Here is an 18,057-nt window from a genome sequence, read left to right as displayed (position 1 = left end):
CGCAGGACTCGAACCCTGGTCTCCAGGATCAGGACCTGAGCCAAAGGCAGATGCTCAACCACTGAGCCATCCAGGCATCCTTCTGCCACTCTTTTTAAGTTAAGATACAATATATGTTAACAAGAGATAATAATTTGTCTCTCAAAATTATTATTCCCTCTACTTTGATGTCAATTATATTCACTATAGAAATGAATGGAAAATAGGTCCCAGTATTCAAGTGCATGCTAAAGGATATTAATAAATCTTATTAAAAGATCATAATCATAAAAAGGAAAACCTATATTTTATTTTTTTAATATTTTATTTGTTTATTCATGAGAGACCCACAGATAGAGAGAGAGGCAGAGACACAGGCAGAGGGAGAAGCAGGCTCCATGCGATCCCGGGTCTCTAGGATCAGGCCCTGGGCTGAAGGCGGCACTAAACTGCTGAGCCACACGGGCTGCCCGGAAAACCTATATTTAAAAAGAAGGTAAACAGGTTTGCTTACTGCAGAGATTTCCAAAGCCATTCACATACATCACCAGACTATAAGGTGGCAGGGAAGCATATACAGGGCTTCCCATTTTTAGTTGACTGCAGAATCAGGAGTAAAAGAAGGGAAAATAATAGAGTAATATCAAGCAACTAACCCTCCATTCCCCTTAAGACTTAAATGCATTCCCCATTTTTTCTTTCTCCTGGTGAGCAGCTTAAGTGGATTTGGCTAATAGAGGTTTAGATTGAGTGCAAGAATGTTTTAAGACCTTTATAAGCTTCAGCACTATTTATTTTGGAGGCTCATTCCACACCTCATCAAAAAATTTTAAATGTCCTCTTAAATAAAATGTTTGCTATAAAAATAATTTTAAAGCATTTTAAAAGGTTTTTTTTTCTGACAGCAACATGATAAGGTTAATAAACAAAGGCAATGCAATGAAAAATATGAACTAGGAAGGATCTATCCTTATGGGAGTTAACCATCAGTGGGAGCATTTAAAAAAAAAAAGTGTCAAAGAAAAATGCAGTGCACATTAAAATCCCATGTAGGGAAAAGAGTTTCTCTCATGGCCACTGTTACACAAATCTAGAGGGCATTATTTATATAAACTGTCATGCAAATGGTACTTGCTAAAATTGTGCTACATGGCAGCCATGTCGCTGCTTGGGGCAGGAACAAACTGGTCCTGTTTAGGAAGCAGGTGTGCTTGTGGAAATGAGCACATCCACCTGTCAAACCTGGAGCCATTAGGCACTGCAATCAAAACACCAGCAGCCTTGACTCTGATTCCAGGATCTCTAAGAGGTCTTGTGATTATAATTTGACTTCCCATGCAGTTTCTTACAGAGAAAGAATATGATGGTCAGAGAAATGAATGTCTATTCCCCCTTGACAATTATTTTTCTCAATGTAAATGAAATCAGCATTATCCATTAGTCCACTGTAATCTTTGTTATAGTGAATCAACAACCCCAAGTTTGATCTAGTCTAAGCAGATAAGACCAAATTTTGAGTTTGAAAATACAAAGATCAAACCCAGACCTAGAATGTTTTTGCAAATATAATACAATCGTGTAATGCTTCTTAAGGACAGTCAGTGGGTCAAAACTGTCAACACCTATGCATTTGAACTTAAAATAGGGTGAGCTCCTGAGGAATAATGGACTACTTTCAAGTAGAATTTGGGAAGTAAAGACAGTTGATAAAGGAAAGAAAATATCAATTGTACATATGAAATGCTTTTATTTACATAATTTCATTTAAATCTTAAAACCTTATGAGGTAAGTTCATGTTATCTTCAATTTGATGAAGAGGGAATGGGTGCTCAGTGAGATTCCTAGCTGCCTAAGGCCACATAGCAATAGGGAGGAGCCAAAATGGGTCACAGAATCACCAGGATTTAATTGCACATGGGTACTATTGGCATCATGTAAGTAAAGTGAATGAAATTGATTAATTTGTCTCACTGGAGAATGAATAAATATAAGAAAGGAAAGAACTGGAGTATATTCACAAGGCGAGGGCTTACTGAGGAGGATATTGACATATTTAGTGAGCTTAGACTATACTAATGAATAGCAATAAGTGGTGAACACTGTAATGAAAATAATATCCTCCATCAAGAAGTCAAGAAATAATGCAATAACTAACTTAATTAATGTATACTGGTTACAACTTGAGTTAGATTTTTTATTTAGCTACGCCTTTGGTCTTATCTATTTTCTTATAAGTAATCCTATACTTGAAAATAGCTAAAGACCTATCTGTGTAAAAGAACAGAGTGAAATTTGTGGATAAATGAATTTTGGAAGCTATGAAATTAGGCACATCAACAAGAATTGTTTGACTAACAAAAAATGATTTTTATGGGTGATTTGAGATATACAAAGTTTAAAAAAATCCTGAAATTGCATAATTAGTGTGACAGATAGCTAATCGGGCATATGTTGATTCCAAAGGAAATGTGTGGCATTTTTAGTGTCAGAGGATCAGATATTAAGGACTCTACACCAGCTGGGTCTGCATTGCCATCTGATAATCAGCAACTTGGCAAAAGTGTGTTCACACAGATCACAGTATGGTTGCTTTTGACTAGAAATACCACCACGGTAGTTTTAATTAGAGACATGTCAAGTAATTCAGTGTTAACAGTGGTATGGATGAACTAGAGCTGGTTACAGTCTGAAAAACTCTATGGACATTTACTCCATGTATGGGAGTCTCTTGGCAACATTTCTGCGAGCTGAAAATAATTCATATTATATCTGCTGGTCCTTAAGTCATGTCCCATTGTGTATAATGCCATGACTAAATGGAAAAAAAACAGATGTGGCAATTAAAAACTAAAAGTGATACCCATTTATTTTTGGCCGGAGAATTACTACACAGACTGCATTTTCTTTCTTAGCCAAAGAAATGGCATATATAGAGTAACTATTATTTTCCTGCTGTTTATGAATAGTTCATGAATCATAACCAATGCCCAACCACCTGCATTTTTCTATTTTAAAACCATTTAAAAATATTCTTATATTCATTTACTGAAATATCTCTAGACTTCTAAAATAAAGTGATATGTGTGTTGCCCATTTTTTTAGACGATTTGGCTAGAAAGTAAAAAGCAGTGAAATAACTGAAATAAAAGAGCAATTTTGAACAAGGCTTGTACTCAAAGTGAAATTTAGAAGCCTAGAGATAGATCATAAATAATGACATTTCCCAAGTCTACAGGCATGCCTGTTGCAAAATCAAAACAGCCATGCTCTTGTTTGACAGTAACTGATCAATTCAGCTATTGATCTATACAGGTCCACTTTTAAGAAGACTAAAAAATATCATATTAAGTAGACTTTTTAAATATTTATGCAGGTTAAATATTTTAAAATATATGCTTTTGCAAAGATATTTGAGAAATTTCAAGAAATTAAAGAATAAAAGATAGCTTCTGCTGCCACAGGGGTTATAATTTAGTATGCTTGTAACACAACTAGCTAGAGTTATATAACTACTCTATAGGTAACTAGATTCTAAAATAAAGTATGTTAAGTATGTTAAGTTTAAATATGCTATGTAGGATCACGATTTAAAAAAAAAAAAACAACTATGACTGAATACAATTCCTATAAAAATCCTTAGCTGAATTATTTGAATGAATTCACAACAAGATCCTAAAACCCATATGAAAACGAAAGGAGCCTAGAAAGGCCAAAACAATCTTAAAAAGAAAAAAAAAAATTCGAAGGATTGACTTTTTATTTCAATACACACTACCAAGCAACAGTGATCAAGATGGTGTGGTACTGGCATAAAGAGTGATATACCACTCAATGAAATAGAATTGTAAGTTTAGAAATATACTTTCACATTTATGGTCAATTGATTTTGATGAGGGTGTCAAGACAATTCAATGGAAAAAGAAAGGTCTTTTAAAAAATCTGTGCTGAGACAACTGGGAGCAATATGTCAAAGAAGGAACTTGAAACACTACACTGCATTACATGCAAAATTAATCCAAAATGTATCAAAGGCATAAATGTAGGAGCTAAAACTACTAGGCTCTTATAGAAATATATAGGTATCTATCTTGGATTGGGCAGTGATTGCTTAGATATGATATAAATGCAAGCAAAAAAAAAGTAAATTAGAAAAATTGGACAACATTAAACTATCTATAAACCAACTACCAACTATCTATAATTAAGACACCATTGTGAAAATCCCAGAATCTAGACCCTGGAGACCAAGAGGGACTGCATTAGAAGGGGAAGAAGAGCAGCTACATTCTGACTGCCTTGCCCCTTCCCTAGGTTAGTATAGCACTGCACCAAGAGGGCCCTCTTGGGCTTAATTTTCCTCCTGTAGGACAATGAGAGCCCAAGATGGACATTTAGATCCCTCAACATTACAGGACACTTCCGAGGATGGCTGCTCAGGTCTCTACTCATGGAGATCATTGGGAGAATCTATGAGGTTTGACTACTTGGGATCAGATAGAGACAGAGAAGAGGAATGAGGCTTACAGCAACCAGTGCTCATATCTTGATGGATGGCATTCATGCTTGCAGTGGAGCTCAAGCAAAGATCATGGCCACTGGATCTTCCCACCAGCAGCACTGAGTTTATTGCCCTATCTGGCCAGGAAGCACAGTTGGCACTTCCACCTAATTTGGATTCTCAACCAACAAATCATAACACCCATGTAACCTCTCCTATGACCCTGGCTAAGCAGGAAGAAAATTTGCAGCCCTACCCAGCTGTTGAGTATAGGCTTCAGTTGCACACAACCAGGAAGCCTGGACAGCTTCAGAGCCCATTCTACAGCCTACTTGGGCAGAGAGCCAAGCCAGCGGCCCTGCCCTACTGTTAAGAATAGCTTCTGGTCTGGCATTAACAGGGAACCTGAACAGTGACTTTAGGCAAGCCTGGAGCACAGCCTACAGTACTATCGGCTGCAGAGCCAAGCCTATAGCCCTGCCCTGAGGCAGAACCCAGTCTAAGGCCTTGCCCAATTGCTGAACACAAACCAGATGTGGTGAGTACAGATAGTGACACTACTTGACTGCAGAGCACAGCTCTAGCACTGCCTGATTGCAGAGCACAGCTTTAAGCCTCAACCAGTCATGGAGCACTGTCTCTGGTCCTGCTTGAACAGATTCCAGCCAATGGCACTATACAGTCAGTGAGCATAATCTGAGGTCCCTCTCAAACAGGAACAATTGTAGACCACAATCCACCAAACTGCTCAATCATGAAGTCCAACCAGTGTCATCACCTTTCCAGGGAACACAGCCTACGAACTTTCCTGACTAAAGGTGTTTGCAGAGCCCAGCTAACAGTCCCACCTGACTGTAGAACATAGCCAGTAGCCATGCCAAGTCAGGGAGTCCACCCAGCAGTCCTTCATGAATGAAGAACCCAGCGAGCTGTTCCAACCAACCACACAAGACAGCCAGCAACAACCCCCTGACTTAAGAGCATGGACAATAGCCTCACCCAACTAGATACTCCTACAGCAAGCTCCATCTTTCCAATGACCCATCCAATGAAGATCTTTTCATGCCAAAGCAAAACTTTAATGGCTAGAAGAGGAGACTATCTCCTCAGATGTATAGACCACTGCAAAGAACCAATAATCATGAAAAATCAGGTGAACATGACACCATCAAATGACACTAATAAACCTCTAATAACAGAACTAAAAAAATGGAGATATATGTACCGTCTGACAAAGAACTCAGAAAAATCCACTTCAAAGTCAGTGAACTACAAGAACGACACACAAGTAAACAAACTTAGGAACTGACAATGATGAATGAAATGAGAAATTCAACAAAGATATAGAAACCATTAAAAAAAAAGAACAACAGAAATCCTACAGCTAAAGAATAGAATAACTCAACAACAGACTTGACTAGATAGAAAAGGAATCAATGAACTTGATGACAGGCCATGTTAAATTATTCAGTGAGAAGAGCAAATAATAAAAGATCTGTATACTGAAAACTTTAAGACATTGATGAAAGAAATCAAAGAAGACACAAATAAATGTTACAAAAATAAGTAGCTGTATTATATACCAACTGAAGCAAGATAGGAAATATAATGGAAAACAAAATATTCCATTCTTAATAACCCCCAAAATGTTAAATATCTAGAAATTGGCTACACAAGAAAATGTGTAGGACTTATTTGAATTAAGTATAGAATCTTACCAGAGTCTTAAAACTAGTTGATTTCCTGAATAGAAAGGGTGACTACTAAAAATTTTAACTCTTGGAGCACCTGAATGGCTCAATGGTTGAGAATCTGCCTTTGGTCAGGTTGTGATCCCGGGGTCCTGGGATGGAGTTCTGAATCAGGATCCCTGAGGGGAGTCTGCTTTTCTCTCTGCCTATGTCTCTGCTTCTTTCTCTGTGTCTCTCATGAATAAATAAATAAAATCTCTTAAAAAATAAAAATTTTAACTCTTCTCACTAATTGGGTTGGTTTCATATAATATCAAACATGGTTCTAATGACCTTTATTGCAGCTTAAGTGTTTAAAAGTTCATTAGAGAGAATAAACTTATAATAATGTGGAAAATAACTTCTATCAGGAAGAGATATAGGACACTAAAAATAAATAAAATCTTGCAATTTTAGTAAATTAAATACATAATACTAATAACTTACTAATTAAAATTTAAAAATTGAGAAAAAGAAGTGACTGTGTGGCCCACAAAGACTAAAATATTAACCATCTGTAAATCTTTACAGAAAAGTTTACTGACTCCTGTATATTTTTTTTAGTTATTTTAGACTTACTTAGATATAGACTTTTGATCATATGCCACTTTTGTCTATAAATATAAAAATTAAGTATAGATGCAATAAATCAGTTAAAATATGAATACACTTCTTCCCAAAGTCCAGCTCTTTTATTTTTTAAAATTTTTATTTATTTATTTTTAAAGGAGGTAGAGACAGAGGGAGAAGAGAGAATCTTAAGCAGATTCCAGTCCCACTGTAGAGCCCAAGCAGGGCTCCATCTCACAACCCTGAGATCATGACCTGAGCCAAAATCAAAAGTCAGACCAACTGAGTTACTAGGTGCCTCATCTATGTTATTTTTTTTTCATATAGTAGTATCTCCTCTGTTCAATCTAGATATTTATTGATATGGAATTTCTTAAAAGCATGTTCTAAATATTGTTTCTCATGATTTCTTCCAAGCCTCTGACATTCATCCTCAAATATGATGCTGACACTGTCTTGATATTATCAGACAGATTCCAGCAAGACTATGGTCTGTCAGTGCTTGTAAGACCTCATTGGTTTAAAAGATATCTGGTTTCAGAGATGTTAAAATTTGACAAGTGTATATCTTAGAATTAATGAAATACAGATGATATTTTCCTCACACCATCTGAGAATAAATTCTAGGTGAAATGAAGAGTTAAGTGTAATGATGAAAACGTGAAAGATATACAGGAAACACAGGTGAGTATGTATATAATCTGGCAGTGAATGAATCTTTTCTAAAAATACTAGATAAGAAGAAATCATAATGGAAAACATTGATAAACTTACCTGCATTGTGACCTTGGGCTTGCACTTTTATCTGTGCCTCACTTTTCCTATCTTTGAGATAAGGACAATACTGCCTAACTCACAGAGTGTTTTGAGGATTAAAGTAGTTGATATGTTTAATGCACTTGGAATAATGCTTGGTACATAATAAGTGCTATATAGAATGAAGCTCTCTTTTTGTATTTGACAAATAAAAAGTGAAAGACTAATGTTGAAAAAAAATGCCATATACATCTCTGTTCTGTGTAGATATTTTTTCCACCATTAGTATGGAAGCTTGACTCTGTCCTACATAAAGATGTGCTTATTCTTGGAGTTCAATCACATTTCTTTTTAAAGATTTACTTATTTATTTTGGAGAGAGAGAGGAGGACAAAGGGAGACAGACTCCACACCCAATGCAGAGCCTGCCATGGGACTGGATCTCACAACCCTGAGATCATGACCTGAGCTGAAACCAAGAATTAGACACTTGGTGGACTGTACCACCCATGTGCCATAAATCACATTTTAGTTACAGTGAATTACACATTGCATAATATAAAAGACATTAACTGACCAGTGTTTAACACATTCCATTAATCTCTATTCATTTTAAAACTCAAATATTAGATATCCCTACTTTGCTTTTGTTGTTTACTCAAATGCAGAAAATTTTAATTTTCTGAATTCCTATATCTTACTCAAATTTGGAATAACTGACAGCTCAAGGAAGGTGTTGTGTGCTGTATAGGTCTATGTTTATGAGTGTATATGGGCATATGTGGATTCAGACAGCAGCCTATAACTAAGTTGCTTCTCATGCAACTGCAGAAACTGTCTCAATCCCTTTCTTAGACATTTCACACAGTGGAAGGGCAGAGGTTGTGACTGATAATAAAATCTACTCAGAGATTTCACAGGGATTAATCCCATTATATTATGCAAAGTTCCCATCTAGGCAATCCTATTAGAAAGTAAACAAATCCTGTCCTTAAACAAATCATCTCTCTAAACAGATCTAAACAAAGGCATGCAATTTACATATTTTGCTCATGATTCTCAATGCAAACATGCAACTAAGTTAAAATGGGGAACAATGCTTTTTGGCAAACATTACCTAGAAAAAATAATTATCATATTATCTATTCCCATAAGCAGGGAAATTTTTCATGTTCTAGCATAAAGATAATTTTAGTATCTATGTGGGGAGTTTATGTGAGAATCTAGCCTGGCACCATGCATTTAAACAAAGATAACAAAAATAATCTTAGAATGGAATAAAAGACAAATTACAAATATAAAAACACATGAAATATATATATATATAAATATAACATAATTAATAATGTCTTTGCATTGTGTATATTATAACATCTTTTATATATGAAGAAATCATAGAGTGAAAGGATGAACATCACATCTAGGACACTTAAATCTAGGACATTTGGAAAAAAGAAACAAATAGTCTAATAAATTTGAAAAGAGATGTATCCACATTTAGTAACCAGAGAAATTAAGTTTAAAATGTGATACTATATTTCATCTAATATATCTGTAAAGGTTACAAATGATAGTAATTCCCAATATGGCATTAATTTCTGGAAAACATAATTTCCACACACTGTTATTGGTATTCTTTCCAGTTGGTCTCCTATTCTTTAGGATTTCTTCTATCAAAAGCTTCAAACCATATGAATATAATTTGACTGAATAGTTTATATCTGAAAACACACTTTTGAAAAATAATAGGAAAACTGAACACTATCTGTATACAAGAAAATTTATTTCAGCATTATCTATACTGTTAAATTATTTGAGATAACCTAAATTCCTGCAAATAGGGATAAAGTTTGTCACATATTCTGAGTACTCTGTTCCTTTTCTTCTCAGGGGGCTTAGGCTCTAGGGATGAGATTGGGGAAGGTCAGAGGAATAAAAATTAACTGCCAATATACCTAAAATCACATTCATAACACCATTATGATCACATTTCTCAGTCTGGCACAGGCTGATGATAGACTTCTCTCATGGTAATTTCCATCATTTTAGAATTATCCCCTTTTCCATGCTGCTTCCTTTGATCATTTAAAATAAATAAATAAATACATATACATATAATCTATAATATATTATAATATAAAATAAATTGAATATAAATAATATAATATTCCAAGGGATCTAGAAAACTGCACATACACATGAGTAGGGCTATGCACTTGCCAGGAAAGATCTAACAGAGTGTTTATCTCTTGTTTCTGGTTAAACTTGAGTTCCCGTAGAAGTGGGAAATGAAAACAAACGTAAATGACCTGAGCGTTGAAGGTATACTCCAACACACACCACACACAGATTTTCAGCAAAGATCAGAAACTAATTTGTTCAAGCATTTTAAGGAAATCCCCAACAATTATGAGCTGCCCAATAAGCTAGCACAACAGAGACTTCATCATAGTCAAATCATCAAAAGCCAAGGACAAAAACAGAACTTTAAAGCAGCAAGACAAAAAGGGTTTATCATGTACAAGGGATTGTCAAGAAGATTGACAGTTGAATTTCCATCAGAAACCAGGGAGACTAGAAGGCAGTGAGATGCTGTATTCAAAGTGCTGAAAGAAAAAGACAGTCAATCAAGATTTCTCTATCCAGCAAAACCATCCTTCAAAAAGGAAGCTGAATCAAGACTTCTCAGATAAGCAAATAAAAAAAAAAAAAAAAAAAAAAAAAAAAAAAAAAAAAAAACCTAAGAGATTTTATCACTAGCAGATCTGTCCTACAAGAAAGAGTAAAAGCAATTCCTCAGGTTGAAATGAAAGGACACTAGATAGTAGCTCGAGTCCACACAAAGAAATAAAAAGCACCAGTAATTAAACTGTGAAATTATAAATGTAAAGACACTATAAATGTATACTTTTTTAAATCTTATCTATCTCCTATCTGATTTAAAAGACTACTGCGGGATCCCTAGGTGGCGCAGCGGTTTGGCGCCTGCCTTCGGCCTAGGGCGCGATCCTGGAGACCCGGGATCGAATCCCACATCGGGCTCCCAGTGCATGGAGCCTGCTTCTCCCTCTGCCTGTGTCTCTGCCTCTCTCTCTCTCTCTGTGACTATCATAAATAAATAAAAATAAAAAAAAAGTAAAAGACTACTGCATAAAGCAATAATTATAAAATATATTCACGGACTTATACTGTATAAAGATGTAATTTGTATGATAATACTCCTAAAAAGGAGGTAGGGGAAAATGAAGCTATGTTGGAAAAAAGTTTTTGTATGCTATTAAAATAGTGTACTAGATATAACAAAAAAATAGTAAATTTATAAAGGAATTGAGTAAAGTTGTAGGATACATAAATAAAAATCACTAACAAAAAACACTAAGAATAGTAACAATGAACTATGTTAAAAAGAAATTAGGAAAACATCCCATTTATAATAACTTCAGAAATAATAAAATATTTAGGATTAAGCCTAAGGAGACAAAAGTCTAGTATACTGAAAACTACAAATCTTAGATGAAAGAAATTAAAGAAGACACTAACAAATAGCAAGATATCCCATGGTCACAGATTAGAATAAGTAATACTACCTAAATGTCCATACTATCCAAGGCAATGTACAGATTCAATGCAATTCCCATTAAAATTTTAATGGCATTATTCACAGAAATAGAAACAATAATTCTAAATTCTAAAATTCATACGGAACTGCAGAAAACCTCAAAAAGCCAGAACAATCTTGAGAAAGAACAAAGCTGAAGGTATCACACTTCCTGATTTCAAAATATATTTAAAAGCGATTGCAATTAAAAGTGTAGGGTCCTGGCACAAAGGTAGACGTATAGACCTCCAGAAACACATCTATGCATATATGGCTAACTGATTTTTGACAAGGGTATCAAATACAAAATGGTGAAAGGATAGTCTGGGAAAACTGGTTATCCACATGCAAAAGAATGAAATTGGACCCTTATCCTACACTAAACACAAAACTAACTGAAAATGCGTTAAAGACTTTATGCGAGATGTGAAAACTTAAAATCTCCTAGTAGAAAACAAAGGAAAAATCTTCATGGCATTGATTTTGGTAATGATTTCTTGGATATGAGGCCAAAAGCACAGCCAACAAAAGCAAAAAGAGAAAAGCGTGATCACACCAAACTAACAAGCTTCTGCACAGGAAAGGAATTTATCAACAGAGTGAAAAGACAACCTATGGAATGAAAGAAAATATTTGCAAACCGTTTCTGACAAGGGGTTAATTTACAAAATATATAAAGAACTCCTACAACTCAACATCATCAACAACACAACAATAACAATAGCTCAATTCATAAATGGACAAGAAGATTGGAATAGACATTTCCCCCCCCCCCAAAAAAAAAAGACAGAAAAATGGCCAATAGGTATATGAGAAGTTGTTCAATGTCACTAAGCAGGGAAATACAAATCAATATCACATGGGATATCTTCTCACATCTGTTAGAGTGGCTATTAGCAAAAGACAAAAGACAACATTTGGCAAAGATATGGAGAAACTGTATTTTTTAAAAAATATATTTTATTTATTTATTCATGAGAAACACACAGAAAAAGGCAGAGACACAGGCAGAGGGAGAAGCAGGCTCCATGCGGGGAGCCTGATGTGGGACTGGATTCCAGGACTCTGGGACCATACCCTGAGCCAAAGGCAGACCCTCAAACCGCTAAGCCACCCAGGTGTCCCATGGAATTCTTGTATACTATGGGTGAGAGTGTAAAATAGCACAGCTGCTATGTTAAACAGTATGGTAGTTCCTGAAAAAATTAAAAATAGAACTACCATATGACCCAGCAATCTGGGAATGCATCCAACAGAATTGAAATCCAGATCTTGAAGTGATATTAGCATTCCTGTATTCATTGCAGCACTCACTACTCTCTGTAGCCAAGATGTGAAAACAGCTTAAATGTCCATTGATGGATAAATAGATAAAGAAAATGTGGCATATATACACAAGGGAATATCATTCATTTTTAAAAGGGACAGAAATCCTGTAATATAAGACAACATGGACGAACTTTGAAGACATTATGCTAAGTAAAATAACCCAGTGATAAAAGGACTAATATTGCATGATTCCACCTATATGAGATATTTTTAAGCCATGGAAGCTTAGAATAGTGTGGTGGTTGCCAGAGGCTGGGCGGGGGGTGGGGGGGTGGGGCATGGGGAAATAGGAGTTGCTATTTATTCAAAGAATATAAAATTTCAGCTATGCAAGTTGAGTAAGTTCTAGACATCTTCTGTACAACATTGCGCCTATTGTTAATAATACTATATTGTGCACTTAAAAATTTTTTTTTTGCACTTAAAAATTTAAGAGGGTAGATCTTACATTGTGTTTTCACCAACACACAAAAATAAAACAAAAAAGTTGACCTTGAGCATATTCTTTTCAGGCATCATTTTATCTGTCCCTTGTTATCTTTTTTTTTCATTTTAATTAGCAAAATATTATATTGTATTTTATTTTTCATTTCCTCTTCTCGCACTTATTCCACAAACTAGAGCTGTCTGACTTCTCTCATCACTCCTGCAACAAAACATGAACAAAAACCCTACCAACTGAAAATAATCCATGGACAATTTTATCCCTATCTTAAACTTTCAGAAGCAAGGACAGGTTGATTCTTCTCTCTTACAAAAATTTCTTTTTGCCTTGGATTCATTGACTTCATACATCTAGGTTTTTAAAATTTTTCTATAAAAGTTTTTTTATTGCTGTTGATTATTTCATGGGCTACACATTTTGTACCTCTGATTTAGTAATGTTTTCCCCAAAGTTTTGTCCTTAGTCTACTGTCTGAGGTTGAGTGATTTCATGAACTGTCATCATTTTAGTTACAACTGACACAGCATAGACATATGGTTAAGAATTCAGGCTCTGGAACAAGACTTTCTGGTTTCAAATTCCAACTCTAGGCAATTTTCTTAATCTTTCCATGCCTCAACTTTCTTTTCTGTATAGGAGGAAACATAATAGTACTTATCTCAGGTTTGTTGTCAGGACTAAATACATACATGCAAATTGTTTAGAAAAGTTAGTGATACATAATAAAGCACCAGAAATGTTAGATCTTTTTGGTACTATACCTCTATGTATGTAAAATTCATACATATCTATCTCAAATTCTATCTTCTGAAATTTTTTCTTTATTTGTTGCATCACTCTACTTAAAATGTATGAATATACATGTACTAGAAAATATTGCAAAGGCAATGTGAATTTCAAAAGAATTACTTACCTTATTTAATATTTATGTCATTTTTATGGTGCATATTTCCAGTCACAAGTTAGAAATCTATAACCTTATTTTTTTTTTTAAAGATTTTATTTGTTCATCAGAGACACAGAGAGAGAGAGGCAGAGACAGGCAGAGAGGTTCCCCTCCATGCAGGGAGCCTGACGCGGGACTTGATCCCGGGTCTCCAGGATCACACCCTAAGCCAAAGGCAGGCACCAAACTGCTGAGCCACCCAGGCGTCCCAATATAACCTTATTTGTAAATGAGTGGATCATATTCTTTTACATGGCATACTTGAATTGATTGTCTGTAGTTGAACATTTATATTATTTCTGAATATTTCTATAGTAATAAATTATTCAAAAAGCATTTATTGTAAATTCAGTGTTTTAAAATTGGTGGGCTAGAGAGTTGTTCAGTTGTTTACAGTTGGAGCATGTAGTTTACAGTTTAAAAGAATGGGCCACACAACATGGATGTTTTAACAACCTTTCAGATAGCATAGCAGACTCTTTGCAAGGGCATTTCCTGTCTTCAGATATGAACTGGCTAATCAAGTAGGTAGAGAAATACAAAGAATGTATTTAAGGAACTTTTTTTTTTGCTTTTTAAAAACTATTTATTTATTCATAAGAGACACAGAGAGGGGCAGAGATATAGGCAGGAGAAGCAGGCTCCCTGCAGGGAGCCCGATGCAGACCGATCCCAGGACCCTGGGATAATGCCCTGAGCCAAAGGCAGATGATCAACCACTGAGCCACCCAGGAGTCCCTTTAATGTAACTTTTTGAATTTGATTTTTGAGAGTTTCAAAGGCATGGCAAAGGCCTGCAGTATTGGGCTAAGCCAAGTCTCACAAAGCAGACACTGATATTTTTAAAGTTAGAAGCCTATTGTGACTAATTTCTTAGAAAATAAAAGGCAGATACCTCAGCTAGACTGCCTCGCATGACCGCAGAAGTCCCAGTGGCAGTGGTGAGATACCAGCAAGCTTCTAGATATGAATGATTAAGCTAATTCCTAAGTAAAATAATTCTGAAATATAATTACTTTTCTTCTTTATAGATTGACTACTTGTCAGGTGCCATTTGGCACTAGAGATTGAGATGTAAATACGGCATAGATTCTGATGTCACAGGGCTCATGATTTAGCAGAAAATGGGGATATTTAAATACCCTAAGTGTAGAGACACCAGAGTATCGTAAGAGAATCGTATTGTCTTGACTAAAAGCTTCACACAAGAGCTCAGTCTTAAAAGAATCAATAGAAGTTTCCAACTAGAAAAGTAGACAAACAATGTTTCTGACAATAAAAATGATGTGCACAAAAGCGCAGTGGCATGTTACGATGTACTTGGTTGGTAAGAAGACAGACATTTTAGCACTGAGGAAGTGAAAGACAAATGAAAAAAATCTGAAAACAAAACAAAAACAAAAATAAAAATAAAAACACTGCATCTGGTAGTCTGCCTTTGGCAATCTCCCCTCCCAATGTCCACATGCTCTTCCAGCAAGCACTGATATTTAGCAAGAAGCCAATAATCAAGGATCTCTTTCTATTTCTGGAAATCTTTCTCCAATTATTATATTAGTATGATTCCTGATAGTTCCTCATATTTCAACAAATATGTATTCCTTACTATTTGTAAACTTTAAAAAAAAGTTTACAGTATAAATTATACAAACTACAGTAAATTTTCTGGTAGTGTAATATTTGATTGGTGCCATACACTGAATATTTGTGTCCCCTGGCTCATCCAAATTCATATGTTGAAACCTAATCTTCATTGTGTTGGTACTTGAAGATGGAGCTTCTGGGAGGTGTGTGGAGCCCTCATGAACCGATTATAAAAAAGACTCCCAGAGAGCTCCCACACTTTTTCTGCCATGTGAGGTTACAGTAAAAAGATGTGATCTATGAACAAGGAAGGAGGAATGACACCATAAACGGAATCTGCTAGCACCTTGGTCTTTGAACTTCTCAGCCTCCAGAACTGTAACAAATAAATTTCTGTTGTTTATTAGCCACCCAGTTAATGATATTTTGCTATAGCAGCCCAAATGGAATAAGACAATATCTGGGGGCAATATTAAAGTGCTCCAAAGGACACAAAAATACTAATTTGATGGGATACCTGCACCCTAATGTTTATACCAGCATTACCTACACCATAGCCAAATTATGGAAAGACCCCCAAATGTCCATCAACTGATGAATAAAAAGGATGTGATCTATCTATTTTCTATCTATCTATCATCTATCATATATCATCTAATATCTATCTATAATGGAATATTAGTCATAGAGAAGAATGAAATCTTGCCATTTGAAACAATGTGGATGGAGCTATGCCAAACAAAACAAGTCAGCCAGAGAAAGAGAAATACTGTATGATTTCACTCATATATGGAATTAAAGAAACAAAACAAACATAGGAGGAAAAAAAAGAGAGGAAAACCAAGAAACAAACTCTTAACTATAGAAAACAAACTGATGGTTACCAGAGGGGAACTGGCTGGAGGGATGGGTTAAATAGGTGATGGGAATTAAGGAGGGCACTTGGGATGAGCACTGGGTGTTGTATATAAGTGTTGAATCACTAAATTCTGTACCTGAAACTAAAAAGAAAAAAAATAAGACCTAAGTCCTTGAGGTTTTATTGACTTTTGGTAGGAAATGGTAACTGTCAGATGCATAGAGCATCCCCCAAGTCTACACCTATCTCTCATTAATTTTTCTTGCCCTGTCTTAAATATGACTTCTAGGATACCTGACCTCCTTGACTGTTAGTACTCCAAGATTATACTGTATTTTTCATGCCCTCATATGTCACATTTTAGTATAATACCTTACTTGATTATTTGTCTCTTTAAACTATAAACTCCGAGGAAAAGAGCCATGTCTCTTTGCTCTACTTTGCATATCCAGACCCCAACACCTATTCTCTAACATCAGTTAAATCCTTTTCTATTAATCAGCCATGGCCTTTCAAGTAGCTTTTTCCTGAGACTAGTAGCACAAGAAGGGAGTATGATCTGGGCTGGCCTCTTCCTTGATGATGTAGAACTTAATGGCACGTCCCATTTTCTGGAAACAGAGCTAAAATAAAACTGTATATTCAAATATTGAATCTAGTGCTTTTATCACTGTGCTTCAGCTACCTGAGCCAATCAGTCACACAGAAAGTCAGTAGTACTGCTTGGGCAATGTGACAACTGGTGACATTTCAAAATAAATTGAATAAATAAGTAATAAATAAGTCACTGGATGTGATTCTGACCTAGCAGGAGGATAAAATGGCTAACTTAAGCACTATCAGAGCCCTATATGGAGATTTGAAAAAAAAATCACTATTATAATACATGGGTTTTTAAACTTTAGGCTATATCGTTATCGTAGAACATGAAAAATGAAGATGTAAGCAGAGTTGAATATGAACATCCTTATTTTTTTTTTTAATTTATGATAGTCACACACACATAGAGAGAGAGAGAGAGAGAGAGAGGCAGAGGCAGAGGCAGAGGGAGAAGCAGGCTCCATGCACCGGGAGCCCGACGTGGGATCCGATCCGGGGTCTCCAGGATCACGCCCTGGGCCAAAGGCAGGCGCTAGACCGCTGCGCCACCCGGGGATCCCTGAACATCCTTATTTAGCCACTAACAGTAAACCATAGGTTACTACCCTACCTGAAGTAAGTTGCTGTGAGTCTTTTGCTGTGCATCCTTAAAATTGTTTTACATACATTTACATATGTGGAGATATTTATCTATACACAATTGTTCATTTTATTACGTAAGTGGTACACTATATTACTTGTTTTATTACTTGCTTTTTTCACCTTTCACAATATGTGGAGATATTTTCATATTACTGACATAGATTAAATGCCTAATTTTTAAATAGCTACTGTGTATTTTATAGCGTGCATGTCTAGAATGTAATTACTTTCCTATTATTCAATCTTTGGGTTATTTCATGTATTTGTAATTTGCAAAAATACTAGAGTGGACATTTTGGTGCACAGAAATACAAGATTTCTTCTAGATAACAAGGAATGGAACCTCTCAGATGGAAAGGCATATGCAAATTTAAATTTGTTGAAATTATTATAAAAGGCCTTTATTTTCCATACTCCCACCAACAGAACATGAGTATGTACATTTTTCTATACTTCATCAATGTGAATATCACTAATCTTTTCTGGAAGTAAAAGTATTTCATTTTATTTTATTTGCATT

At 35.4% G+C, this 18,057-nt stretch overlaps 1 long non-coding RNA gene across 2 annotated transcripts in view; it reads right to left on the bottom strand.

The window, feature by feature from the left end:
• Positions 1–264: 264 nt before the first annotated feature.
• The window catches only part of LOC140616828 (uncharacterized), a 42,746-nt gene continuing 24,953 nt past the window's right edge, over positions 265–18,057 (bottom strand). For both annotated transcript variants that reach the window (XR_012017162.1, XR_012017163.1), the window contains exon 4: positions 265–458. This is a non-coding gene — a long non-coding RNA (uncharacterized lncRNA). The remainder of the gene's footprint in view (positions 459–18,057) is intronic.

Source organism: Canis lupus, chromosome 25 (assembly GCF_048164855.1).
Source record: "Canis lupus baileyi chromosome 25, mCanLup2.hap1, whole genome shotgun sequence".
Classification (NCBI taxonomy): domain Eukaryota; kingdom Metazoa; phylum Chordata; class Mammalia; order Carnivora; family Canidae; genus Canis; species Canis lupus.
The sequence above is the reverse complement of the archived record's forward strand: the minus strand, read 5'-3'. Positions and strand labels throughout refer to the sequence as shown.